The 27,934-nt window shown below is 43.0% G+C and overlaps 1 protein-coding gene across 5 annotated transcripts in view; it reads left to right on the top strand.

Moving 5' to 3' along the window:
• Positions 1 to 27,934, top strand: part of PPFIBP1 (PPFIA binding protein 1) — a 176,647-nt gene that overhangs the window by 16,581 nt on the left and 132,132 nt on the right. For all 5 annotated transcript variants that reach the window (XM_032347574.1, XM_032347572.1, XM_032347571.1 and 2 more), the window contains exon 2: positions 4,201 to 4,277. The gene's annotated coding sequence lies outside the window, so the exon portion shown is untranslated. The remainder of the gene's footprint in view (positions 1 to 4,200; positions 4,278 to 27,934) is intronic.

The following is a 27,934-nucleotide window of genomic DNA, read 5'->3' as shown; positions in this document are numbered from 1 at the left end:
TGTAGAATAAAAATAGAAGTGATACACATCCTTCAAGGAACTCTTGACATTTAGACATGATCAGACTAATGAAATTTATTAGAGGAGGAAGAGCAGGAGCCACCAGAGAAGGGGAAGATGGTGGTAGCAGAGGGAAGAAGCAGACCCAACACATGTGGACCGTCCTTGCCATCTGGCACAATAGACCCGTTAGAAGGATGGGTCCGAGAAACTGCCCCTGGTCCAGCCAGCAGGTCATTCATGAACTTGGAGAGTCCAGATTCAGTAGCCCAGTAGAGATGTAGTCCAGAGTGCAAAAAACTGAGGATTGTAAGGGAGGGGATGCACCATAGGTGGCTCTGTAGCCCAGCCTTTCGAGGAATCAAACCAGGAGAGGCATGCTGTGATAGTTTGGTGAGAAGCAGGTACAGGTAAAGCAGCATTAACAATCAGGTAGAGAGTGGCCGGTTAGCCCTGAATTCCGTAAGAGCCCTTCTTTAAATGGGCTAGAAGAAAGGATGGGGAAATAGAAAAAGATGTGATTGGAAGGGTTAAGAGTTGAGTAAGTTCACCGCAGGCAGTCTGCATTTTTTCAGTCTAATAGGAGGCCGTGAAAGGAAATTCATAGACAAGCCACTCAGGCTCCTAAGAGGCTGGCTGTCAGGATTATTGGTGCAGAGGAAAAATTTGAAAGAATGACAGAAGTCTCTCATCTAAACAATACAGACTGACACATTTCCCAGGATGTGTCTCCAGGCAGGAAATTAATTTATCGAAGTGGAAAGTGGTGGTACCAAACAGAAGAGGAGAATGAAGTGAGACAAAGGAAAACTTGACTGTATTTGAAGGAGGCCTTTTTAGACAGCCAGACTTACACAGAACCACTTCCCAGGGGAAACCCGAGCACTCGGAGTGGTGAGAAACAGCTTGAGTTTGGTGAAAACTGCAGTGCCAGAGCTCGGGGAAGCACTCTGTAGAAGGGGGATGCCCAGCAGAGAGGTCTCTGCCTTAGATGCTGCTCTGGGGAAGATCTTCTATAGTCTTCACTTTGGTTGGAAAGACAAAGGCTTGCTCTGTTTCAGCAGATGTGTTGTTGTGATGATGTGAGGTACCTGGGGGAAAAGGGAAAAGTGATTCAGTAACAGAGCATGGAAGTAAAAATCATCACCCCCATCTGTCCATAAGTGGCTCTTTTGGGGGTTACTTTGGAGGACATCTGGAGGAACTTATCTAGGTGTGTGTAGCATTTTATTTTATTTTTTAAGATTTAATTTACTTACTTGAGAGAGAATGCATGAGCATGTGGTGGGGTGGGGCCTGGAGGGGCAGAGGGAGAGGTAAGAGAGAATCCCCAACGGGCCTCACACCCGCTGTGAGGCTCCGCTGTGTGGAGCCTGTCATGGGGCTCGGTCTTACCACCCCGAGCTCATGACTTGAGCTGAAACCAAGAATTGGACAGTCAACCAGTCTACCACCTAGGTGTCCCATGTGTAACATTTTGGGCTTGATATTCTTGACTGCAATGGTTCTCAGTGGGCCGGCCACAGAATTTGTTGAGCCCTGTGTAACATGAAAATGTGTTTCCCCTTGTTCAAAAAGCATGAAAAAAGCAATGTTAAAGGTACTAGCATAAAAAGCTTTTCCTTCTACACTCTCTCCCTTGACTTATCCTCGTTTGCTATTTAATATTGTTCTAAGTGAAGAGAAATTAAAAATTTAAATTATTAGCATGATTTGTACTCTTTATATGGTGCAAGTCCAACGTTAAATGCAAATGTAAGTTTATTTGACACATCTGCAGAATTACTGAAATTATACACTTCAGATTTTGTAATTTGTACGTGCATATGTATATTGTTCTTACCAGAATGTGGAAACACTGCTAAGCTAACGGATTACTCTTATTCACTTCTTGATACCTGCATTCTGTTAGTCTTTGTCTTATGGAAGGAAGGGCTGGCTTTAAGGAAGGACTGAAAGGAAAAAGAACCATGGGTTGCCCTATATTTCCTTTTCCTTCTATGCCATTATTTTCAGTGTGCAGGATCAGCTAACCCAGGGATGTAATAGGAGTAAGAATATGATAGGATTCTTTTTTTGGTTTTGTATCTTAGAAAAACATTGCTTTGTTTCTATATGCAAAGGGAGTTGTGGTTCCTTTGAATGGAAAGCATGGCTTCTGGGAGCTGTCAACACCTACCTGCTCACTTAGTTGTCTTTGTAACGTACTTACCTTGAACTAGTCTTGCTGGGCTCCCAGGCCTCATGAATCCACAGAAATTCTGTGCTCTGGGTCATGGCAAACACTGTGTAAGAACGTGGCCACACACACTGAGCAGGATCTCTTCTGCTCACATGCAAGCTCCATTTCCCCATCAGACCTCACTTAAAAAACACAAGTTCGAAGTTAAATTAAGAATCTCAAAATGATGACAGCAGATCATTAAACCAAGCATGGAGCCTTTCTGAGCATGGAGTCCTGTGTGACGACACAGGTCACAAGTCCATGAGGATGGCCCTGTTCTCAGAGGTCAAAAAGTGAACATTTAAGCCTGCTTCCCGCTGGTCTTAAAGACTCCCTTTCATTGTCAAAATTTGCAATGGGTCAGGTTTGTTTCTGGTATCCTCGGGACCTTCTCCTGGCCATCAGCACTGTTATTTTTGCCTCTCATACATTTTTTGAATCACTCTCTATTACCTCCTCCATGGCCTTTGTTCACATCCCTGTCAGCTCTGATGTAGACCCTGTGGTGTCTTTTATTTTATTTTTTTTTGGACCCTATGGTGTCTTAAGTGGGATGTCTCTCCTGAGCAGATGAGGATCCCCAGATATGAGGTGATGATTGGGTCAAAGCCAGTGGCACAAGCAGTGAAAGAATTCACCTGAGGCAGAACAAAGGAGGTAGAAGTTTATTGAATATACCTCAGGGGATTGGGGGTGGTGGACAGGACAGCAGAGGAGGGCTCTCTGTAATGAGGCAGTGAGTGGGGGCTGGTTTTTAACTATTTAATTATTTATTTATTATATTATTTTATTATTTATTTATTTATTAGCATACTACTGTAGGTTTTTAAAAATGGGGAAATGAGGAGGTATGCTGATGTGTGGAATTCTCCCATTTTTGGTAACTGCTTAATTGTAAGTAGCCCATTGGTCACTTAGAGCCTGTGGATATATATTTTTTTAAGATATATTTTTTTATTTGAGAGAGAGAGAGAGAGATTGAGAGAGTGAGCAGCGTGGGGAGGGTGGAGGCTGGAGCAGAGGGAGAGAATCCCTAAGCTGACTTCTCACTGAGCGCAGAGCCCAAGATGGGGCCGCATCTTATGACCTATGAGACCATGACCCGAGTCAAAGTCACGAGTCACACACTTAACCGACTGCATCACCCAGGTACCCCTGGCCAGTGGATATTTTGAGGTGTCACCTGAGGGCCGGTTTGTATTTAGCTGGGGGGGCGCTATGGGGCCTTTCTACAGTCCATTGCTGAAGGCTCTACAAACTCTACAGTTAGTTTCTTCCCTGTGTTCTGTGACACGTTGCCGGAGAGATCTTCCAAATATCCCAGAAAGCTTTACTTGACCTTCTGTGGGCTGTGGCTAACGACAGGGTTTTTGTAATGGGGGCCCTGGGGTGGAGACTGCAGGGAGATAGGTTTGGTTTGACCTTCACGGTACTTAAAGCAATTTAGGCCAATACTTAAAGTTTGGGAGATTTCACCTAATTGATATCCAGATGTTAAAATCTGGCTACCCTGGGCTCTTGTGTCCTTGTGTTGGGCTGATGCCCTTAGAGAACAGGAGGACCTGTGGACTTGGGAAAGAACCTATTTGGATTTACTTTTAGGGCAGATTGACTCATTGTTCTGGAAAATCATCACTTTCACTTATGTAAATTTAAGCAAGCATCTGCTTATTGTCCTCAGGGAATGCTGACCTTTTAGTCTGAGAAATTAAGTTCTCCGCCTTCATAATGGTGCTATAAAGCTGTAGCAGCCCTTGGTTACTTCTTGGCTCTAGCCTGTCAGCGACACTACAGATCACCTAGAGATCACCAGATGACCTCCTCTGGTCTTGACCTTTTTTCCCACCCTTGTCTTCCCTTGCCCTGCTGGGTTGAGGCCCAGGCTCTGTTCCTCCGGAGTGCTTTGAGTCCATTCCACCTTTTCTCCTACTCCTGGCTCTTCTCTTTGTTTGAATCCTTCCTTTTCTTTCCTCCAGGCCTGCTTGAAGCCATTCAGGAAACCTTTGCTGAGAGCCTCCGTCAGAGCTCCTCCCGCAAACTCTGCTGGAAACAGGTAATTCAATTTTTGGATTTTCAAATGCTCAAGTACCAAGGGGTGGTGGGTTCAGGGTGTTTTAGAGGGTTCATGCCAGCCCAGTGATTTTTGAGATACTCTAATCCATCCTGTGCTGGTGCCTATATATTGCCAAGCATTTGATATCTGGCTGTTTTTTGAAATCCTATTTCGTGAAAAGAGCGTGATTTGCACTCTTTCAGTGAATTATGAGATCAGCCCTGACATCGTTTCCATATTACAGGTGAGGAAACAGTGTTCTTCAAAACTGGTACTCCGAATAGCTTCTCCATGGCTATGTCTTATTTCTTCAAATAGATTATATACTTGTCGAAGGTCATGACTGTGCCTTTATTGCCAGACTCTCATCTGGCATTATTCATAAATGTTTACGTGATGAGAGAAATGCTTTACTTGAATGGTGTGCACCAAGGCCAACTCAACCAGGCTCCGTGGGGGTGGATGCATAGGGACCAAGTAGAAAAGATGGGTGTGTATATCATAGGTTATAGTAGAAGATCTGCCTCCTACCTGTGCACCCATACAGTACCGAGTTTTGGATCTCGAGCTTTGAAGTTAGATGGGCCTCGCTGTGTCTGTTTCCTCCTTTGTAAAATTCGGGCAATGAGACAGCATGTGATTTGTACCACTGGTTTTCAGCTGGGGTGATTTTGCCCTGCGGGAGTCATTTGGTGATGTCAGGAAACCTTCTTCATGTTGCAACTGGGGATGGAGGGAGGATTGACATTTAGTGAGCAGAGTCCAGGGATGCTGCTGAATGCCCTGCAGTGCATGGAACAGAGCAAGGAATTGTAAGGAATTGCACTGACAGGAGTGCTGAAGTGGAGAAACCCTGCCTGGTAGGTTTGTGAAGATGAAGGTGGATAATGGATGCCATCTCTAAGATTATAAAATCAGCTTTTTTTTTTTTTTTTAAGATTTTATTTATTTATTTGACAGAGAGAAATTACAAGTACACCGAGAGGCAGGCAGAGAGAGAGAGAGAGAGGGAAGCAGGCTCCCTGCTGAGCAGAGAGCCCGATGCGGGACTCGATCCCAGGACCCTGAGATCATGACCTGAGCCGAAGGCAGCGGCTTAGCCCACTGAGCCACCCAGGCGCCCCTAAAATCAGCTTTTAGGAGGGTGAACCCCAAAAGGCTTAATTTCTGTGGCATCTGTTATTCTTGCCAAGGAAAACCTTATGATAAGGACTTCTTGCACTCCTGTTCAGAGGACTCACTGGAGAGGTTGTTTGTGTTACATTGTGTACCAACATGAGCTGGCTGGCTTTATCAGAGCCGTAAAAACAATTGTTAATTTTTAGGGTGTTCCTGGTAAACTTCCTGCTTGCTTAACTAGTTTATTCTGTGGAGATAATTTTGGTGTGTGGGTTTAAATCCTCTGATGGAAAATGTTTTGGTTAATGAATTTCCAAAATATGCTTTGACAAGTGGAAGATGAAAAGTTTTTGTTGTCACATCAAGATGCCTCCTGTTTTTCTAGGCCCAGACTTAAAACAAAGCCTCTCTCCCCTCAGTTTACTGCCTTACCTGCCTGTTGCACGCTTGGGTAATTGTGGGAGTGGTTTGGAGGGTTGTTGGATTTCCTTCTATTGTTGTGGGTTTGCAGGGGAGATTGTTACTTATGTTTTTTTGTAAGTACAAGAGTGAGATGCACCTTATCAAAGATTTTATAGTATAGGAAAACCATAAAGATGTAGTAAAAAACAGTTATCCTACCACACAACTATTTTGCTGTGTTTCTGTCCATTTTAAAAATTTGTATATTTTTAATTTATATATTTATATATATTTATATTTATATATTTTTATAAATTTATTTATTTTACTTAGAATATTTGAGGTATTCTAAGTATATGATTTGTGTTTTACTTATCATTGTTTTATTTGCCTTTCCCCACACTACAAAAATAACTGTAAATGTTATTTCTAAGGACTGTAAAATATTCTCTCTAGGGATATTTTGTGATTTATTTAATCTGATTGCAGAGCCTGTTTTCAGTATTTGATGAGCATCTTATGCAGTCAGCATTTTCTTTCAGATCATTTTTATTTTTATCAGAGATGACCAGAAGTAGAACAAAAGGATGGTCATGCATATGGGTATCTTGATTGATATTGGTATTGGTTGCCAAAAAAGTGTGTACTAATTTTTGCCACCAGTAGCAGAGTGCTATTCTCATTTTAATAATATTTGGCAATTTTCTAAGAGAAAAAGTACTTTGTTTTTCTGTTTTGCTTGATATTAATGAGATCAAACATGTTTATATGACTGTTGACTGCATTTCCTGTTTAACAAACTGTTCTTGAACTTTGCCCTTTTATTATTTATTATTGGGGATTCGTATTTTTCTCATTTGTCATAGACTATGTATTTTACTTATTAATCCTCTATCATCATTACTGCACATATTTTGACCTCGTTTTTTTTTTTTTCCTCTAATTTCTATTTGGTTTATTTTTTAATTTTGTTTTTAGTCCTGTAGAATCATAAAATTTTTATGGAGTCAAATCTTGACTTTCTTTTTCACCGTCTTCAACCTTCCTTTGTACTGAAATGAACCTTCTCTGTTCTGGAAGTCACTGTATTGAATTGTCAATGTTTAAAATTCTGCTACTCTGGACCACTATAGAGTTTCCTAATGGGGATGAACAGGCCTCAAGTGCTTGGTTGAATCTGGGCACCCCCTGTACCATGGAAAGCCCTCCCCATCTCTGTGTGTGTGGTGGCGGGGGGCGGGTGTGGGCAAGCATGAGTGAGTAGGGAAAGTTGATGAGAAAGAGTGAGGTTCATGTTGGGCGGTAGCTTGTTTAGTCTGAATTTCCTTTACCACAGGGTAGATGTGAGCTTGCCTAAAGGCAGGAGCTTCCATCCATTCTTACCTGGCTGACTAACTGGGGCCAGCAGCTTGTCTAGTGAATTGTGGCTGTGCCTGGCACAGAGCTTGCCCACAACCATTATTTTATTTACTAGTGCCTGAGAAGGTACACTGAGCAGAGACTGTACCCAAGCCCCCTCCATTCCTTACCCCTTAAGTTTCGTTCTCTTGGGCTCCAGGCTCTGTGTTGCTCAGGCCTCATCAAGGTTATTTGCTGCCCTGTGGGTGGATTTCCCCAGGTGCTGTTCACCAGCTGAGGCTTGAGGAGGAAGGTAATGATAGCAAATACAAATAGTGCTTACTTGTTTCGAAAAGTGCCTCGACCAGGGCTTTTTTTATTTTTTTATTTTTTATTTATTTGACAGAGAGAAATCACAAGTAGATGGAGAGGCAGGCAGAGAGAGAGAGAGAGGGAAGCAGGCTCCCTGCGGAGCAGAGAGCCCGATGCGGGACTCGATCCCAGGACCCTGAGATCATGACCTGAGCCGAAGGCAGCGGCTTAACCCACTGAGCCACCCAGGCGCCCTCGACCAGGGCTTTTTTATATGCTTTTCCCCTCAACCTTAGGAGGTTAAATACTATTTTCATCTCCATTAATTTGGAGGAAACCACCACTCAATAGAAGCACAATTAAAATCTAGAGCTTCTGACCTTAGAGCTGATCCTCTGTACTTAGGAAATAATTCCATTGTTGTAATTTCTGGTTGTGATTTCTTAGTGGTACTGCTGAGCAGAAGGTAGCAGCAACTTTGGGTTTTGGGGTCAGCCATATCTTGGGTGGAATCCCAGTAGAGTCATATCTTAACATTGTGACTTTGTGGTTTGTCCAGTCTGAGCCGTGGTTTCTTGTCTGTCAGTGGAAGCAACGGTGCCTACCTTGCAGGGCTATGAGAAAGATTAAGTTGACATTACATATACCAGATGCCTAGCACAGCACCTGGCTTACTCATTGCAGGAGCTCAGTAATGATGACTACCTAGTCTTTTTTCTTTTTCTTTTTTTAAAAGATTTTATTTATTTATTTGTCATAGAGAGAGAAGCGAGAGCGAGCACAGGCAGACAGAGTGGCAGGCAGAGGCAGAGGGAGAAGCAGGCTCCCTGCCAAGCAAGGAGCCCGATGTGGGACTCGATCCCAGGACGCTGGGATCATGACCTGAGCCGAAGGCAGCCGCTTAACCACCCAGAGCCACCCAGGCGTCCCATGATGACTACCTAGTCTTAAAGCTAAAATGCTACTGTTCTAAGTCAATCTTAGAATAACTGGCAAACCTGCTCAGACTTGTGAAATCTTAGTAAATGTTATTTATATTTCTGTGCAAGAAATGTTTCTTTATCTGGCCTCTTTATTATCCTGTTGAGTCGATTTTGTTTTTTGTTACGGATATCAGCTGCTTCTCTGAAATACTTCTGCTTGGACGACTTTGTGATGAATCCCCAGCTTAGGGCTGTACTCACAGCCAAAGTAAAACATGTTTGTCTACACGTTTCTGTAAAAAAGCACAGGCAGTTTTTGGGAAGGGCCATAACCTAGTCATTCCTTTACACATAGATGAGATTTTTTGCATCATTCATGTTACTTACTTGTCCCATGTATTATAAACATTCAGGTAACAAAGCAGTCTTAAAAAGAAAGTTATAGGGATGCCTGAGTGGCTCAGTCATTGAGCGTGTGTCTTTGGCTCTGGTCATGATCCTAGGGTGCTGGGATGGAGTCCTGTGTTGGGTTCCTTGGTCAGTTGGAGTTGCTTCTCCCTCTGCATGACACTCCCCCTGCTTGTGCACTTGTTCTCTCTCTCTCTCTTTAAAAAAAAAAAAAAAATCATAGGAAATCATGAGAGAAGAGAAGGTTGCTAAGTAACTCAGGAGAACCATTATTAAATTTCCATTTTTCATACCATATATAAATTGAGTTGGATCTGGTTAGTCCTTATGTTAGATTGTCATCCACATAAAAAGCCTCCACTAATATTATGGAAGTTATTTCTGCCTGAAGAATTTCAGCGTGAGGTTGGTCTGGCCACTTAACTTCTCCTTGTGTTTATTTAGACTTTTTCATTTTAATAAATTGAGCCAAGTAATTATAAATGTTAGCTTAGAGTTATATTATAATCCAATGCAGCCTCGTTTCTATGGAGTTGAAGATAATGCCCTTTGGCAATCTTCTTTAAAATGTGTCTTGAATCTTCTTACTTTTGTCCCTGAAGCCATGGTTGCATTTTCAACAATACACCATCTTAGTATTGGAGGAGGGAGAGGTTAATATGGTTGAGGCTTTATTGAGTTAATGACTAACCTTCTTGTTCTTATTCTGGGAAATTTAGATCTGTTGTCCTATGGTTTTTCCATCTCCTACCCCTTCCCCCGACTATGGCAGGAATGGAGAAACATGGATGAGAAAGCCTCTTTTAAATGTAATTTATATAAGTTATATAAATTAGAGTCATAAATTAGTTGTATTTTTATATAATTCATGCCATATGTATATGCTTTACTTAACACATGGATTCAGTTAAGTATCAATGATTAAGTGAAATTTACGTGATTTCTAAGTTCTTTCTTATGTCTAGAGTTCAAGGATCAAAGTGAATGAACTGTTGGCCAAATCTTGTGACTATTGCCAGGTGAGTGTAGGACATTGTAAAATGCCACACCCAGTTTCAATGGTGGGAAGACAGTTGTTTTCCTAAAATTCAGGCCTAATGTTTGATTTCTTAATTTACAGCCAGTGTGGACATTTGGGGGCACAGGTGGGAGTGTTGATAACAGCGAAGAGAGTAGATTAAGCATGGAAGAATAAAATTGATGCTGCTGTGACTATTAATTTACGGGATACACAGGCCAAAAGACGGCCTGTGTTTTGTGATCTCGAGATAACAATCCAGTTGGGCAGCCCTGAGCCCGTCACTTCAGCCAGATCATTTTGGCACCAGCCCTTTGAAACCAAGCCTGAGAACGCGGAGAGTTTTACCCAGGCATTTCTTGTTGCTGGCTGGTTGGCTTATGAAGTACATAGAGTAATTAGCTCTCATTAGCACTCCCCCAAGCTGTAATGCATCCACCTGAGGCGGAAAGAGGCTTGCTTCTGTTCCTCAAAACGTGAAAATCCCCATCTGATCTCTTCAGTCTGAGCATTTTTGCATTGCAGAAACAGAATGCCAACTTGGCAAGAGTAAAATCCACCAAGTGTCTCCAATGACAGTAGCAAATCCTACTGCAGGGTGGAAGTCTTTCCTAAGAACTGTGACTGTGTCTAAGAAATCGGGGAGCCTTAGCCTTTGCTCTTACCCCAACCCCGCTTCTTGTGTGTTTGGCTGACACGAACTGGGTTAGTCAGAGATATTGAACACTGGTGGTCCTGTAACTTGATCTCCTTAGTCTGCTGTCAGCTGTGGTGCTAACAGAGTGTCTGGGTTGTTTCAAGTCTTTGAGAAAGAGAGATGTCTGAGGGTAGTTGGTGGCCCTGTTTAGGACCTCCTGCATGGGTAGTCCTTATTCTTCTGAAATCCAGATTTGTAGCTATGAAGCTGGGAGCACATGTAGTAGGAGGGCAGCAAAGTCTGGGGGTTTTGCACAGAATCCTGGAGAAATATATAGAAAAACTGCAAATTGGCGGATTTTATAGGCTAGAACCCTGAACCAGGAATCTGGCAGTCTGATCCCCACATTGATCAGGTGTGTGGTCCTGGGCATAAAAGTGAGCTACTAATACTAGCCCCGCCCTCACAGGGAGAGCTGTGAGGGTCAAACTGGACAAAGTGTAAAAACGGTAAAACATTAAGCAGGAGTGTGATTTTAAGTTGAGTTTTTCATATGGGGTACATTATCTACATTTTTTAACATTCTGAACCCAAACCTTTGGTAATAAGATACAGACACTGCACCAGTACCTGCTTTTGCTCAGACTTCTGCTCCTGTGATCTCCCTCACTCCATCTTCCGCCCTCAGCTGGGCTAGAGCCTGAATGACTGCGAGATGGTTCCTCAAGGTTCTTCTGGAAAGCGGTAGTGCCTTCTGGGCAATGCCGTAGCCATGGGTCTTGATTCTTGCTCAGGCCCGTCTGCATCTGCTTTCTTGCAAAGTTGTCTATTACCTGTCGGCTCCAAGAATTGTTTCCTCTTATGGAAAGCTTGAAATGCTGGGGATAAAGCGTTCAACACTTTGTTTCATACTTATATGTAGAACTGTTTAAGGAGCTTAGACTGATTTCCTAGGATTTGAGGTCCTGATGCAAGTGTGCCTTATGTGGGGAGGGGCAGGCTCCATGGGTTGAGGTTGAAAACAGCAGATCCGGCCTCTCATGACCTGGTGTCAGTTTTCAGTGCCCCATGATGTTGTGACGTGCAGATCGCTAGCCTGGCAATGTCTCACTTTCCTTCCTTGTGAACCTGTGATATTCCGGGGCATTATTTCACTCCTGTCCCTGTTGACTGCATTGGGCTGATGTTCAGAAAGCGTTCTGGGCTGACTATCAAAAACGTGCAATTATTGAACCGAGCCAACACTATTTTTCAAAGATGGTTTTCAGCCTTCATAGGACTTCTAATAGTATGTTGTGATAGAACATGTGTAGGGCCTGTAACTTCCTCAGGAGAATTGAAAAAATAGCTTTCTACACTTAGAAAACAGCAAACAGCCTGTCTTTGATGAGGTGCATTGGAAGCCTACCGAGACCAGTAATTGGATGCTGAAGGATTTTAGGGCTGAGGAAAAGGTAGTAGGATTCGGTGGAGGAGAAGCTGACCAGCAATGCCACCGCAGTGGAATCCCCAGCTGCCCATATGGGGAGCTCTGGTCTTAGGATGGCCGCAGTGGAGGTGAGGGGCTGGACCTTTGTATTCCTGAATCAGCTCATTGCTGGCAGCTGGCTATCCCCTCTGGTGGCTTAACCTTGCTGAAGCAGTGTCCTGCAGCTGGCTGGGGGCCTTCCCTCGAGCTGTTGGGAGCCAGGATGAGCACAGCCAGCTCTAAAAGTGGGGTTTGGATGAAACACACCAATGTCTTCTTACCTGTCGCAAAGAAGCTAACCCCTTAAAAAAGAAACAAACAGGGGCGCCTGGGTGGCTCAGTGGGTTAAGCCGCTGCCTTCGGCTCAGGTCATGATCTCAGGGTCCTGGGATCGAGCCCCGCATCTGGCTCTCTGCTCGGCAGGGAGCCTGCTTCCCTCTCTCTCTCTCTCTGCCTGTCTCTCTGCCTACTTGTGATCTCTGTCTGTCAAATAAATAAATAAAATCTTTAAAAAAAAAAGAAACAAACAAACAATAATAGATGACACCAAAATTCCGACATATACGGTCTCTTTATCTGCAGTCAGAAAGTTTGGATCCCTTAGAAAAACTGAACGGAGAGGTCATACCCTTTTGTTAATGATAAATGGATCTCTGGCTTTTCAGACATTTGTGAGATACTTGGGTAATCTTTACACCTGGTGGTGGTATAGCTGGGGCCAGCTTCTGTATGTGTGAAATGGCTGACCTGTTAAGTGATTTTGCCCACATGGGAATTACTGCATGTTTAGAATGTTAACCCTGTGTGTACGTAAGTGCATCTGTTTCTGGAATATTTAAACTCCTGTTGAATTTATAGAATTGGTGGGTCACTACCACAAAAGTCAGGCAGAGCAGATTAAGACACACAAACCATCAAACTCAGAACTTTCCAGGGGACCCGATAGCTGGAGAGAGCAAATATAGGAGAATATAGCCTGTGTTGAAATTCCAGTCACCTGATAGGGCATTTTGATACAGTTGAGGATAATAATTTAGGAGTTATATGGCTGGAAGAGAAGTTAATGTGCTTTGAAAAATGAACTGGTTTTCTGGCATTTCCGAAAGCCAGTTGTACTCAGCCAATGTCTGAAACTGTCTGGCATGGTCTGTGGTGTGAGTGGGATGGGTAAATAAGGCCCAAACCGCCCTACATCTTTTCCAACCTCAGATTAATCATATCTGCAAAAGCGAACATGCTTCTTCCTTAGTTTCTGCTTTTCCTAGCGAGTGAAGGCGGCGGTGGGTTCTGCAGACCCATCATCTCATAGTTAGAGTGTGTTGTGGGGTCCGGAGGTAGGGAAGTCTGATGATTTGAGCCTGGCACAGAGGAAAGGTGTGTGTTCTGACCAGTGGGCTTCACTTCCCAGCGAGTCCCCCATCCACTCCTGTGTAACCCTTGTCCTCTTTGCCTTGCCGCTCAGGAGCTCCGTAGCGCAAGATGTCACGGACCTGTTTGTATTCCAGGTGTAGTGGAGAGGTAAATAGGTCACTCTTCCTTATTCAGAAACTGAACAGCGCCAGCTGCTCTGGTGATACATTCTGTGTAAGACCTACATCTCACCTCGGAGGGATGGGTGATTGGTGATTGCCTGTGAAGGAGGTGATCTGCCAGCTGGTTCATTGTATTGCCTGGAAATGGGAGATGGCATAAAATAAGCTTTCAGGGTTTCCTCAGACAAGGAGGAAGTTAATGTAGCATCGTGACCTTGTTGCAGGGGACAGGCTGAGGTGAGTTTGTCGAACACGTACCATGTCTTCTTCTTTTTTTTTTTTTAAAGATTTTATTTATTTATTTGACAGAGATCACAAGTAGGCAGACAGGCAGGCAGAGAGAGAGAGAGAGAGAGAGAGAGGGAGAGAGGAGGAAGCAGGCTCCCTGCTGAGCAGAGAGCTGAATGTGGGGCTCAATCCCAGGACCCTGGGATCATGACCTGAGCTGAAGGCAGAGGCTTTAACTCACTGAGCCACCCAGGTGCCCCAACGTACCATGTCTTCTTAAACTCTCCACTTCGCTGGTCTTTCTTGATCTGAGTTCTAGAGTGTCAGGTGATCTGATCGGGCAAGGAGCCAGCAAGGCAAGCTGTAATGCGGTTTTTGTCTTCCTCCGGCTTGTCCATCTTTCTGACATGCCTCCACGTGAGCGTTGGCATTCTGGAAAGTTCAGATGGAATCTCCAGCTATGAATTTTCATTACGACTCACATCTGCCGGGGATGAATCAAGAAGAGTTTCTTTGCCAGGAAGTGTGGTACCGTGTGGGGAGAGGTAACTCAAGTTTGAAGAACCAGAATTTTAAAAAAAGAAAAAAGGTGGAGGAAGCCTATCAAGAAAAGGGAAAAGCAGAGGTGATCTGGAGCTGTGGGAAATAAGTCAGGGATAAAAGAAACAGACAAAGGTTCAACAGAAAACACCGCCTGTTAGGGCTGCCTGTTAGAGCCTGAGGACCGAGTCAGCACCAAAGGGCCTGGAAATGCGCTCCACAGAGAACGGCTCCACACATCCACCTGCTTGTGCCCTTGTTCACCTGGAGCAGAAGGGTCTGACACGCCCCTGGAGAGGATGCTGTGTGCCTGTTTTGAAGGCAAGACCTTGACGTGTGGGGGCATCCTGCTTCCTTGTCAAGCTGATGTGGCATCACCAGCCTGAGAGAGGACACAGTGATTAAGGGCCGGGTCCTGGGAACCATGCAGACTTTCGCCACTCAGCTGTGACTTCAGCCTTGGGCCTCAGAAAACAGGAATGTGGATGAAGCTGGTTGTATTTCACGGGGTTATGGTAAAGGGTTTAGGGGACCCTAATGAAGTAAGTGCTTAAAAATGAGCTAAGTGTTGTTGCATGCCAGGAGTGGTTACAGGATTTGTAAAAGGCCGCTTCCTACACCCTCTGGCTCCACTGTCGCACTTTGATCCTGAGCTTGGTATCCGCAGGGAGTTAGACAGTATCGAGGCTCTGCTGGGTTACTGAGAGCAGCTGCAGGGCCTTGCCCAGGTCTCTGCGTGCCCATACGTTGCCGCTCCTGAGAGTTCCTGTACTGAAACCCCTTGATCTTTTCTAGAGATGGCTCCAGCTGGGAGAGCCACACACATTGGCTTGGAATGGGTCTGGGCAGTGTTTTTAAATCTCCATGGATGATGGGTTGCTTTTTTAAATATATGTAAATATTCAGTCCTAAGCATCTTTTGTACAAGACACTGGGCCCATAAGGGTGCAGAATGAAGTGATACATCAGGCTGCCTGCTGTGTGTTAGGGGTTAGCATAATTATGTTACTGATCCTTCCCCCAACACTAAGAGGGGAAGGTGATATTACCAGTTTTATAGAGATTAAATAACTTGTTTAAGAGATAATCATACCCAGTTTCACTGAATGGAAGACACCTTCCAATTTCAGCAGTGTTGAATGTGGGAAAAAATCTCTTTCTAATCAATGAAATGTAGTAGAGTGTAAAACCTAGATGTTCATTCCTGCTTAATTTCAAAGCATATGTTCTCTTCTCATCACACACAGGAACTTGCAGTCGATCTGGTTGGTAAAAAGTACAACAAGCACAGAGAAGAGGACATCTACTGTGTTAGGACTCCGAAGGGCAGCCGTGTAATAGTTGGTGATCATTGACTGACTACTTGGGATGTGGCAATGCTTTCATGTGCTCTAATTCATAAGAGCATGGGGCTCTTTACACGTGCTCTCAGGTGGATACTTCCATGTTCTCTTTTACACAAACAAGGCAATGGAGATTGGTACTCTTATTCCCGTTCAAATGGGAAAATTGATGCACAGAAAATGTCCCAAGGTCACTGGGCTTGTTCTTTTTTTTTTAAAGATTTTATTTTTTTGACAGAGAGAGAGATCACAAGCAGGCAGACAGGCAAGCAGAGAGAGAGAGGGGAAAGCAGGCTTCCTACTGAGCATCTCAAGAGCCTGATGCAGGGCTCGATCCCAGGACCCTGAGTTCATGACCTGAGTCGAAGGCAGAGGCCTAACCCACTGAGCCACCCAGGTGCCCATTGGGCTAGTTCTAAAAATAAATTTTATAACATGGTACTTAAGAGTTCAGGTTTTTTTTATCTACAATCATGTCAGATCTGGTTAAGGTTCCAGAAGAGTATGATCTGGTAGAAGGCTGCTCATTGTCCTCTGGGAGCATCTGACCCAGACCTTCAGTCAGGAGGAATTCCCAAAGATGATGAGTGGCACCGGAAGGAAAATGGGAATGTTCATCTCTTCATCCCTAGCTACTATGATAATTAAAAATAATCATGGTCACCCAAGGTTAGGGACCCGTGCTGGTACCATCTTTCTAAACTGGCACTGGCTAGAAGGAACTGACTTGATTTATAAATAAAGTTCTAAAGAACACCTGACCTGGTTTAGAGGGAATGTTGTAAATCAGACAGTTGTTTGGGTCCTAGGAGGATGGCTGCATGGAAGGTCTTGGAAATCCAAAAAAATTGGGGAGGGAAAAACGTACTCTTTGATGACTTTGTGTAATTGAAGTCACTTACAGATGGACAGGTTTTCTGTCGTGTTCTGCCTTCTCAGGCCACAGGAGAGCCCCATCTGCGTTCACACGCTGGGTGGCCAAATGTCTGTGGCAACTCAACTACTTGGCTTTTCATTTGTCTCTAATTCCTTTTATGGAATTAGTGATTTTTAACTCAAATTGGTGTGCTGCTAAAGGCTATGAAGATTGTGTGTCAAGCTGCCATCTAGAAATAAGGCAGATTATTTTTAAGTGGAGAGTTTTTCTGTCATTTGAAAATAAATTTTGACAGAGTCTGGCCCCTAAGTAGACAGGTGTTAGAAAATACTGAAGGAGCCTGTGGAACGAGGATTCCTAATTGCTGATTAGCGGACTGTATTCCAGGTGTGTTTACTTTCTCACACCACGGCTGACAGTGGTTTCCTTATCTTTAGAACAGAGGGGTAGGTAAGATAGTCCCACATGCCTCTAAAATTCTTTTGACTCAGGGACACCTGGGTGGCTCAGTTGGTTAAGCCGCTGTCTTCGGCTGGGATCATGATCCCAGGGTCTTGGGATCGAGTCCCACATCAGGCTCTTTGCTCAGCGGGGAGCCTGCTTCTCTCTCTGCCTCTGCCTGCTGCTCTGCCTGCTTGTGTTCTCCCCCACTCTCTCTCTGACAAATAAATAAATAAAATCTTAAAAAAAAATTATTTTGACTCAGACATTTCTAATCCTAACGTGGCTTTTTTTTTTTAATTTTTAATTTTTTATAAACATATATTTTTATCCCCAGGGGTACAGGTCCGTGAATCACCGGGTTTACACACTTCACAGCACTCACCAAAGCACATACCCTCCCCAATGTCCATAACCCCACCCCCTTCTCCCAAACCCCCTCCCCCCAGCAACCCTCAGTTTGTTTTGTGAGATTAAGAGTCACTTATGGTTTGTCTCCCTCCCAATCCCATCTTGTTTCATTTATTCTTCTCCTACCCACTTAAGCCCCCATGTTGCATCACCACTTCCTCATATCAGGGAGATCATATGATAGTTGTCTTTCTCCGCTTGACTTATTTCGCTAAGCATGATACGCTCTAGTTCCATCCATGTTGTTGCAAATGGCAAGATTTCATTTCTTTTGATGGCTGCATAGTATTCCATTGTGTATATATACCACATCTTCTTTATCTATTATCTGTTGATGGACATCTAGGTTCTTTCCATAGTTTGGCTATTGTGGACATTGCTGTTATAAACATTCGGGTGCACGTGCCCCTTTGGATCACTACATTTGTATCTTTAGAGTAAATACCCAGTAGTGCAATTGCTGGGTCATAGGGCAGTTCTATTTTCAACATTTTGAGGAACCTCCATGCTGTTTTCCAGAGTGGTTGCACAAGCTTGCATTCCCACCAACAGTGTAGGAGGGTCCTAACGTGGCTTTTGTTCTGACTAGTTCACCCGGGTGCCTGCCTTTAACGCCAAATATTGAATTTGTCGGTCTCTGACTTCTGTTGTCAATGAATGGAAATGGGTGGTGTATTTTCAATTCCGATCACCTGTGGATTGCATTTCAAAGGGAAATTTTTTTTTTTTTAAAGATTTTATCTTTTTATTTACTGCATGTGCACGAGTCACAAGCAGGGTGAGTGGCAAGCCAGAGGGAGAGGGAGAACCAATCTCCCCGTTGAGCAGAGAGCCCGATGTGGAGCTGACGTGGAGCTCAATCCCAGAACCTTGGATAGTGACCTGAGCCAAAGGCAGATGCTTAACTGACTGAGCCACCCGGGTACCCCCAAAGGGAAAGTATTGTAGACATTTTCCTTGCACACCTTTTAAATACACAAACCTACTGTTAATGAAGAGAATTCAGCTGCAGTTATTTTTTGGGTCAGTGTGCCATTTTGTTGCCTTAATCCCTGACAGTCGACCTGAGAGTCAGCGTCTCGCTGAGTGGTTCTGAACTGTGGTCAGACACTGACGCTGTGTGTATAGGTGTACTGGAGGGCTGCCCAGAGCAGAGAACAACTGTTCGGGTTGCTTTGAGAGAGGCCCAGCTGTGGAATGGACTAAGGCTCAGATGAGGCTGAGGACCGAGGAGGAAAAGTGTATTCTTATCCAGTCCACCATACCAGCGGTGGGATTCTAGCTGTGGTGCCAATCTGTGCCTCACAGGGGAAAAAGGGTCTTCTTTCCTCTGGCTGAGGGCTGTCTGGTAACACTGAATTTAATCTGCTGTGACCCGGCTCTAGTCACTGCCCTGGGTGGGGCTTACAGTGGACTTACAGTGCTATGAAGAGAGCAGAACTTCTTTAAGTGGGTGACTGACAAGTCTGAGCTCGCCCTCCATAATGTTGCCTCTATCACCACTCCATCCAGCTGGGTTGGGGATTGTGCTCAGCAGGGCCCTGGATGAATGCTGTTTTGTGCTCTGTTGTGTAGCGTCCTTCCACAGCCTTTTCTGGCTTACTGCTCTCTCAGCTGTCCAGAGGCTGAAGGCCGTTGTCTTACTCTCTCAGCTGTCCAGAGGCTGGAGGCCGTTGGCGGTCCATTTGCTTGTATGAGTGGGCCTCATGGATCGGCCTGCAGAAACCCAAGGGTGCTCAGGAAGGCTTTCTGTGGATGTGACCGGAATAATGCAGGACATGTGTTGGGAAAGCCCCTGGAGCTTGATGGGTTCTCCCCAAGGAGCCTTCATGTTCTGTGGCTGACTCTCTCCGGGTATTGGATTTCTGTGAATTGGTGATCTGTGAACTGAATAAAAAACCATTCTTGTCTGCAGAGTTTGTCTGTGGTGAAGAAAAGGTCCCTAAGAAAATACATCCATCACTTTGGGCCTTAGGCTCAGGGACTCAACAGGCACAAGTCCAGAGACCACCGTTCACCTCATTCTTCTCACTGGCCCTCATTTGATTCCCTTAGTCATTCTCCATACCTTTGAGAACATTTTTGGGGAGATCCTCTTAGACCAGAGAGATGGAGCCAGCTGAGGCCAATAGAGAAGTAGTTCCTACTTCTCTTTTCTCCTCCAGGTCTTCAAATTGAACGAGACAGAGCTTTCTGAATTATATGTGTTATCTAAAAAATGATGAAAGAAACACTTGATAAGCAACTCTTGCTTGTGCCTTGGATAAACCTGCTGTCTCACAGAACTGAACGGGGCACAAAGAGCTGACTTTTGGAAATACTGGTGTTTCAACAAATTTGATACTACGGGTGCTTCATGATTCACATCTGGTTAACATTCAGTGCTTAGATGCGTATTAAATGGTAAATTACTTAAAACTGGCAACTTGTAGATATCTGCTGGCATTCCTGTTAAGATGCATCCTGAAGAGAATGCATAGCCATGCATCGAGACAACTATAGTAGAGACATCCATGCTGGTAGAGATAGTAGTCTGCTCGGTCCAACAAAACAGTTTTTGTTTTGTTTGTTTTGCTTTTTAAAGATTTATTTTAGAGATGAGGGGAGAGAGGGCAAGCAGTGGGGAGGAGCAGAAGGAGAGAGATGCTTAAGCAGATGCCAAGCTAAATCTGGACCCTGACACAGGGCTTCATCTCACGACCCTGAGGTCATGACCTGAGCTGAAACCAAGAGTTGGTCACTTAACCAACTGAGCCACCCAGGTGTCCCCTAACAAAATAGTTTTAAAAATCAATTAATAATTTATTTATTTAAAGGATTTTATGTATTTATTTGTGAGAGAGAGAGAGAGCAAGTGAGCACAAGTAGGGGGAGCTGCAGGCAGAGGGAGAAGCAGGCTCCCCACTGAGCGGGTAGCCTAATGACCTGAGGCTTAACCCATTGAGCCACCCAGGCACCCCCAACAGAACACTTTTAAACGAATTATTCCTTTCTGACATATTACCATTCACCAGATTTCTCAGCTTCTGCTTAAAATGCTTGCTTTATGAAAACTGGTATTTTCTTTGGTTAAAAAAACAGAAAAGTTGTGCATTAGGAGGAAATGATTTGGAATTTCAAAGTGCTCACCGCAGAGTTCATACTCAGCATTTTCATCAGTGATTGGGAGTTGTGGTTGAAACAAAGCTGGGAGAGACCACTGGTGACAGAATTCAGAAAATAATCCTTACGAGAGGACCCGGTGAAGTGAAGCGGGTACTATTTTCATGAACAGGGCTATATGTTATGTTGTGAATTGACATCTAAAAACTTAACTAAAAATGAAGATGACTTGGTTGGGCATACTCTTCCTGGGGGTTGTTGTTGAGCACAAATGTGTGATGCTCTGCTAACAGAGAGCTAAGGAAAGTTAACCTTACCACGTTTAGAGATTTAATGGAAGTTAGCATCCATTTTCCTGGAGAGAACATTCCCTTTGTGCTCTGTGTTGGAGATTCTTGTGCTAGACTCCATACCCACCATTTTAAGGAACGTTGCCATGTTGAAATGTTGCCAGTGTTAGGGTGGGGAGATATAGTGTGACCAGAGGTCTGGAAATGGTGAGCTAATCAAAGTGGTTTGGAGAACTGGAGTTTGAAGTCCTGGGGAGTTCAGGGAGACAGGGCTGCCGCTTTAAAAACTTTTGTCAGCGTAACCACGCAAAAGTATCGTTTTATCCCTGAGGACAGTCCTCATGGGAGATGAAGCTGGGGTGGGGTGGGCAGAATGACTCAGGGAAGGCAGGCCCTTCCAGTAACTGAATGAGTCTAGCCATTTCAAGGGGGTGAGGAGATTCATTGAGATGCGTCAGAAAATAGACTTTGATAAGGTTCTATGATTTTTGTAAAATAGCTGGTTCCTTCTGGTTCTTTTTAAAAAATTGCTTTATTCAGAGAGAGAATGGCAGAAGAAAGGCATCCCTTTTCCATGGCATAGGTCATGGAAAGTGTAACAACCGCTTGTTTCTCATGAGAGCTGAAAAAGCTCTGGAAATGTCTCTTAACATGCTTTTCTTGTTCCTTATTTTCGCAGATCCTTCCAGGACTGTAGATCCCTTATGCCTTTGTTTTGTGTTTTACATGAGTGGACTACATAAAAGTGATTATTATATGCAAAAAAGATTGCTACTCCCCCCTGCTCCCCCCCACCCCCGCCCCCATGGTCAAGCTAAGCCTTGTGTTCCTCTGCTTGGCAGAAATTGCGCTTTTCTGTGGAGGAAATCATAAATCAGCATTGAAAGCAAAGATATTTTAACCCAGTTCTTCTCCTTTTCTCTAAGGACTAATAATGGCTTGGTTACCATATAGCACTCCAACGACAGAATTAAAGCTTTTCACCTGTTGGCAAGCTTGTATTTTCATTGATTCAGATCATTTTTAAGAAATGCTATTTTGGGGAGGAAAAGCCCCTGTTTTATGTTAATTGTCCTGATCTTTATCTCCTTTCCTGACCCCTGTGTATTTATTCCTTTAAGCATTTTGAGCACCATTTTGCATAAGATTGTGAATAACTTAAAAAATAGCTTTATGCAAAAAAAAAAAAAAAAAAAAGCCTTATGCTTGAAAGAGGCTCCTCATTGGGGAAAAAAAATTGTCCATGTTAAACTTATATTTAGTATTGGGGAGCCTGGCTGGCTCAGTCAGTGGAGCATGTGACTCCTGATCTCGAGATCATGAGTTTGAGATAAATAACACTTAAAAATAAATAAACTTATATTTAGTGCTTAAAACTTAAATTATGAAACTTAACTTGAATCATAAGTAATGAATACAGCCTATTTTGCAATTAGCGATTAGCCTAATAAAAACTGCTTCCTGAATACATCTGCTGCTTTTGGGGTAAAGTATGTTTTGGCATAGTATCATGCTAGTTTTGAGTCATTTGTTGTGGTTGATAGGCTAGTTTCTGTTGGAGAAATCAAAGGTCCAGTTCAGGTTTTTAATTTCCTACATGCCTAACAGGTTTCTGACCTACAGATGGCTAATACGGACATTTTCACGGCCATCTGGGAGTGACAAAGAGCATTAACAATCATTTCTGTATTGTAATGAAAGACCTAAATACTGAAAGGAATATTGTACGAGACTTCAATCTTTAGCCATATTTCCCTTCTCTGCCAATGGTAACATTTGTTATCACAGAGTAAAAAACCAGTTTTGGAATATCCCCAAACAAACTTTGCTGGCAATACCTAGAACATTGTTACCAGACTAGCTGACGTGGGCTTCGCTTGCATTCCTAGTTTCACAGATTTTGTGAAAGGTTTGGATAAGGTTAGGCTTATAGGAATTAGGAATTCAAAATGAAGTCTTCTGTTGATTGTCTCTTCCTCCCAACACCTGAATGTTGTCCACATTAGAATTGTCATTTACTGAAGGAACAGGAAACTTCCATTCTGTCCAGATTTGTGTTGTTTTGGAAGAGTTTTATTCTTGCCTGCTGCTTTCAGGCAAATGCCACCCTATCAACCCGGCACTGACCTGGAGAGAGCAAGTCATAGAATTACTAATAAACCATCTAACTTCTCTGCTTCAGATTTCAAGCTGGTTACTTCTTGGACTTGTTGGATTGTTGGAGGCTAATAAATTAATCTGTGTGGGCCTGCATTTCTACGAAAAGTGAATAGTTTACGTTTCCTCTGGCATGTATATTTGGAGGGAGGGGGTAAGAGAGGGGTTAAGAGTCTTAAAATCTCAACGGCCCCTTTTAGATCACATCCCCCTTCCCCCCAAACTCAACTTTGTCCAGGTGTTTACTGACTTCACCAAGTGGCTTGGATTTTGTTTAATCTCAATATCTGAAATTGCGTCAAGTCCTGTTATTTGATAATCCTCCATGACTGACTTCATATGTATTTTTAGGAAAAAGAAAAAGGAGCCTGCTTTATACAGCTCATAGCTTAAGTTATTTTCAAATTAATGAAGGAAAATGTTTTCTCCTCTTGCTGAGCTTTTTTGTAAGTCAAACTAAAGTTTTGAGGAGCAAAATCATAGTCACAATACTTCTACAAGTAAGGGAATAGAAGGAAATACAAATGGAATCATCTAAAAAATCAAAATGTGAAAGTGGTTACTAAGTACCTAAAAAGTCTCCAGAACATACTTGCAACAGCTCTTTCTTTTGAATACATGTTATTTTTATGATTAGGGCAGTTCATAGAAAATTTCCAACACTGTAGGCACATTAAGTTTTGTCTAAGTGCTAAATGCTCCCCTATAGGTTTTATATGAAAAATGAGTAGTGAAAATTTATTGGAGAAAAACCTGGAGTTACTGGAATGTGAACCGCCTTCTTCTATTTCCAAGTGCTCAAGAAAGTTCTCTCTCCTTATAGATTTCCAAACAGGTTCTCTAATTTTGTTGGTTTTCTGATAATCCCGTGCGCCTAGAATTACTCAGTTGTTTAAAGGATCCCATTTTATATTGAAGCTCTGTTCCTTTATTTCCTGGAATCAGTGTTTCACATAACATGGCCTTACCATGCTCCATATGACTTTGGGTGTTTGTATACCATTTATACATTCATGGGATTTTTGTAATGCAGTGGGTATGTTTGAGTGGAAGTCGGCTCTTGAAATACTTTGGAATAAAATTATTAGGCATTTTATATTTTACAAATGCTTGACTGGCATGTGTACATACTCTGTTTCTCATAGATTTGTCTTTTCCCTTAACACTTTCAGATGTTTCCAAGGTTATTTGGTGTTTAGAACCAACGACAGGGTTTTTAAAATGAATAGGGCTACTTCCATTAATTAGATCATACAATCAAATATTGGGAATGTTTATTTTCATTTTCTCTCTCTCCTTCCCAGAATGGGAGCAGTACAGAAAAGTGGGAATAAATGTAATTACACAGAATATTTGCATGTTATGTCTTCCATACTATCCTGTATAGGTCAAGTATGATCTTACTCACTTTTTGAGAGTGGGTGGGGAAAAGCATTTGCGTATATACTCTCCGCCCTACTTCCCTCCTCCACACAAAACACCACACACAAACACAAACATGCTGCTTACACTTGAATAAGACCTATAAAATCTGTATGTTTCATCTTCTGCAAACTGTAAGTGTAAAGGAGTCACGTATAAAGTATACTGTGTGGCCGGAGAGTTAGGAAGCTGTGTGATTGTAAAATCTTATTAGCATCCCCAGAGGTAATAAAGTTAAGCTGATTATTTTCTAAACTTGCCATTAACCTATTTTGCGGGATATAACTCATAGCCAGAATAATTTTTAAGCATCTACAGGTATGTATGAAATTCTTATTCATGCTAAATACTAATAACAGTTTGTATTAGCTTATTTTTTTTTAATTAAAAACACTTTTTAACTCTAAGATTTTCTCATGATTCCTGAGGTTTGAGGAATGTGATGTTCAAGGGGGAAAAAAAAAGCCAACCCAATAACACAGTACCAGAACTCTCTTTTATTTTAAATTGGATCATAGGGATACCTGTGGTATTTGAAAACCTAATTACAGTTCTACCTCCCAGCATAATTATAAGCTCCTTTCCTCCCAGACATGAAAATTAAATGGTGAAATTTCTACGCACATACACAGAGCCGATGTGGAACAAACCCTGCCATTTCCCTACACGAAAAATAAGTGTAACTGGGCCAAGCTGACATTCGCTAGAGAGGACGCTTGGGCCAGAAGATGGTAAAGTTGTTTATTCCTCCTCCTCAGAAAACAAGACACAAAAATTGTCCTTTAAACTAGAATGTCCTTTAAACTTTAAAGTGGCTGAGGCTTCCCTTAATGATAAAGTCTGTGTAATAGTCTTCTCTGCCGAGAGAATGTATGTTGACATGGTAGGTAAATATTATACATGGAGAGTTCTAGGTATTTGAATGTTTTCAAAATACGTAGTCAGAAGTTCGTTCTTGTGTAAAACCTATTTTTTTTTTTAATCTTTGAAAATCCAGAGTTTTCCCTTTGTTTCACAAGCAGCTATCGGCCTATATTTTAAGTTCAAATTATTGGCTGTTTTAGATCATGACAGAAGAAGAAGAAGAGGTTTAAGGGAATAAAAAGGTTTGAGAGATGAGTTCAGGGAACCTCAGGGATGAATTAAATGCAAAGCTAGTCTGTTCGTTTTGGTGGTTTGGATTTGGTGTTCTTTGCTGCCAAACGGATCCTTTCAGTTTGGGTTTGGTAGTTAGACTGGTTTGTCCTTGAGAGTGACTTGTGGAGGGGAGGTAAAAAGGAAGTAGTCCAGATTACCACGTGAGCCGCACCCAATCCTGCTCTGGTTACTCGCTCATATTAGCTGTTGCTTAAAGCAGATTTGGTTGGTCTGTGCTTGGAGGTAATGCGAACAGAGACCACTCTATGTGGGGAGGGGGTCACTCTTATTAGGAGCTGAGCTGAGTACTGAGTCTTTTACTTACATCCAACCAGCCAGATGAGGTGGGCACGAGTTCCTCCCCTGAAGTAAAATATATGGAGGTTGGCAGCCATTAGGCAACTTGAATGTGCACAAAATCAAGAACTAAACCGAGCCCTCCTGATCCAGAGCCAGACAACCTAACCATTTGTCCCAAGAGAACCACCTTAGGGTCACTTTGGTGCACTTAAAAACCAACTTGATATCTAATGCACTGTACCTTTTCTTGTAAAATAATAAGGAAAACTGGAAAATGGAAATTTATAATCACCTCATCAGGAAGAAGTAATTATTCCTAGATTTAGTGTTGTGAACTTTAGTTTGTTTATGGATAAACAGTGCCATTTTTCTTTTATGCAGAACTCTGATGCCTTTTCATATCTCCCAGAGTCTTCCTGGTGACACTAAAACTCCCACATTATCTTCTTCCATGCCCAGCGTCTCTAACTTCACTGACTTCTCCTCCTCCTCCTCTTCCCCACCTTGTTTATTTTGCTGCAGCAGCAGTGGCCTCCCTTCTGTTCCTTTAATTCTGCAACCCCACTCCTGCCCCAGGGCATTTGCACTTTAAGTACCTTCTGCTTGGACTGCTTTCCCCCAGAGAATTGCATGTCTCCTTCATTTTCTTCAGGACTGTGTTCTGACAGCACGACGTCAACAAAGCTTTCCCTGACCAGCTCATATAAAGTAACATCCCTCCTTTCTGAACTCCCTCTTTCCTCTCTGCTTTATTCCCTCCATGGTATTATCACTATCTCTTATATATATTGTTTGTTTATTTGCTGTTAGGCAGGGACTTCGTTTTGTTTATTGCTTTATGCCCAACAACTAGATAAGTGTCTGCTACCTAGCAGGTGCTTCTTAAATATTTGTTTAGTAAAATAAGTGAAAGGATGTATGTGTGAACACGTACACATGGCTGACACACACGTAGATGCACATTCTTCAACGTGCCATTTTGCCGCCTGCTCAGTGTTAGGACTTGTATCCTATGATATGCCTATTTTGTAATTTTTAAAGTTTTAAATTAATAAAATTAAGTTTTAAGTTAATGTTTTAAACCTCAGTTTGTGCTTATAGTGGCGGCGGGTTTGATTCTATGTTGTCCTTCACCTTTCATTCACAGAATCAATTAGTTGCTAAATCCTGTTTGATTTCCTTCTCTTCTGCTTTAGGCATCATTATTCCTTAGCCTCTCTCTACCAACGTAGCCACTCTTTTTCTAAAGGCATAATTGTGCCCTGCTTTCAGAAATAGCGAAAGAAATGGGCTTTTTAAGATTGTCAAAACCAGATATCCTTCTGATTCTCCTCCTTGGAGCTCCTGTGGTCTCAGGCAAGTTAACTTCTGAGCCATAGTTTTGTTAATTATAAAGGTGGTTTTAATATTTATTCAGCAGAGTTCTTTGCAGGTTTGATCAAAATAACTCCCATAATAGCAGTGTCAGTTCATTATCAGACTCTGAAAAATCCAGGGAGATTGGAATCCTTGGGTCAGTTTATTTTTCCATCTTAGAATAGAAATGGATGTGGCAGGCATCATTCTAAAGATTCCGGCCCCCCCCCCCCCCATGCCTGTTCTGGTTGTTCAGTCAAACATTAATCTAGGTACTGTTCTGAAGGAGCTTTGCAGATGGAATTAAGGTCAGTAATGAGCTGACCTTAAGACTGAGAGGGTAGGGGCGCCTGGGTGGCTCAGTGGGTTAAGCCTCTGCCTTCAGCTCGGGTCATGATCCCAGAGTCTTGGGATTGAGCCCCACATTGGGCTCTCTGCTCAGCGGGGAGCCTGCCTCCCCCCACCCTGCCTGCTTCTCTGCCTATTTGTGATCTCTCTCTCTCTCTCTGTGTCCAATAAATAAATAAAATATTTAAAAAAAGAGAGAGAGGGTAGCCTTGATTATCTAGGTGGGCCTGAGGTAAATAACTAATGGGCCTTTAAAAGTCGAAGATTGAGTCAGAGAGATGGGGCAGAGAGGGAGGCCGTGGAGGGAGGAGAGGCCCAGGGGACGCAGAGAGACTAGAACATGAGGGAACTCCCTCACCATTGCTGAGTTTGAAGGAGGCTGCAAGCCATGTGGTCTCTAGACTGGCCCCCAGTCCACAGCCAGCGAGGGAATGGGGACCTCAGTCTTAGAGCCGCTTGGGATTAATGCTGCCAGCAATCCAAATGAACTCCTCTCCAGAGAATTCCAGAAAGGAACACAGCCCTGCCACATGTTGATTGCTGTCTGT

The sequence above is a fragment of the Mustela erminea genome, chromosome 6 (assembly GCF_009829155.1).
Source record: "Mustela erminea isolate mMusErm1 chromosome 6, mMusErm1.Pri, whole genome shotgun sequence".
NCBI lineage: Eukaryota > Metazoa > Chordata > Mammalia > Carnivora > Mustelidae > Mustela > Mustela erminea.
Note: the sequence above shows the minus strand (reverse complement) of the source record. Positions and strands in the feature narration are given on the sequence as shown.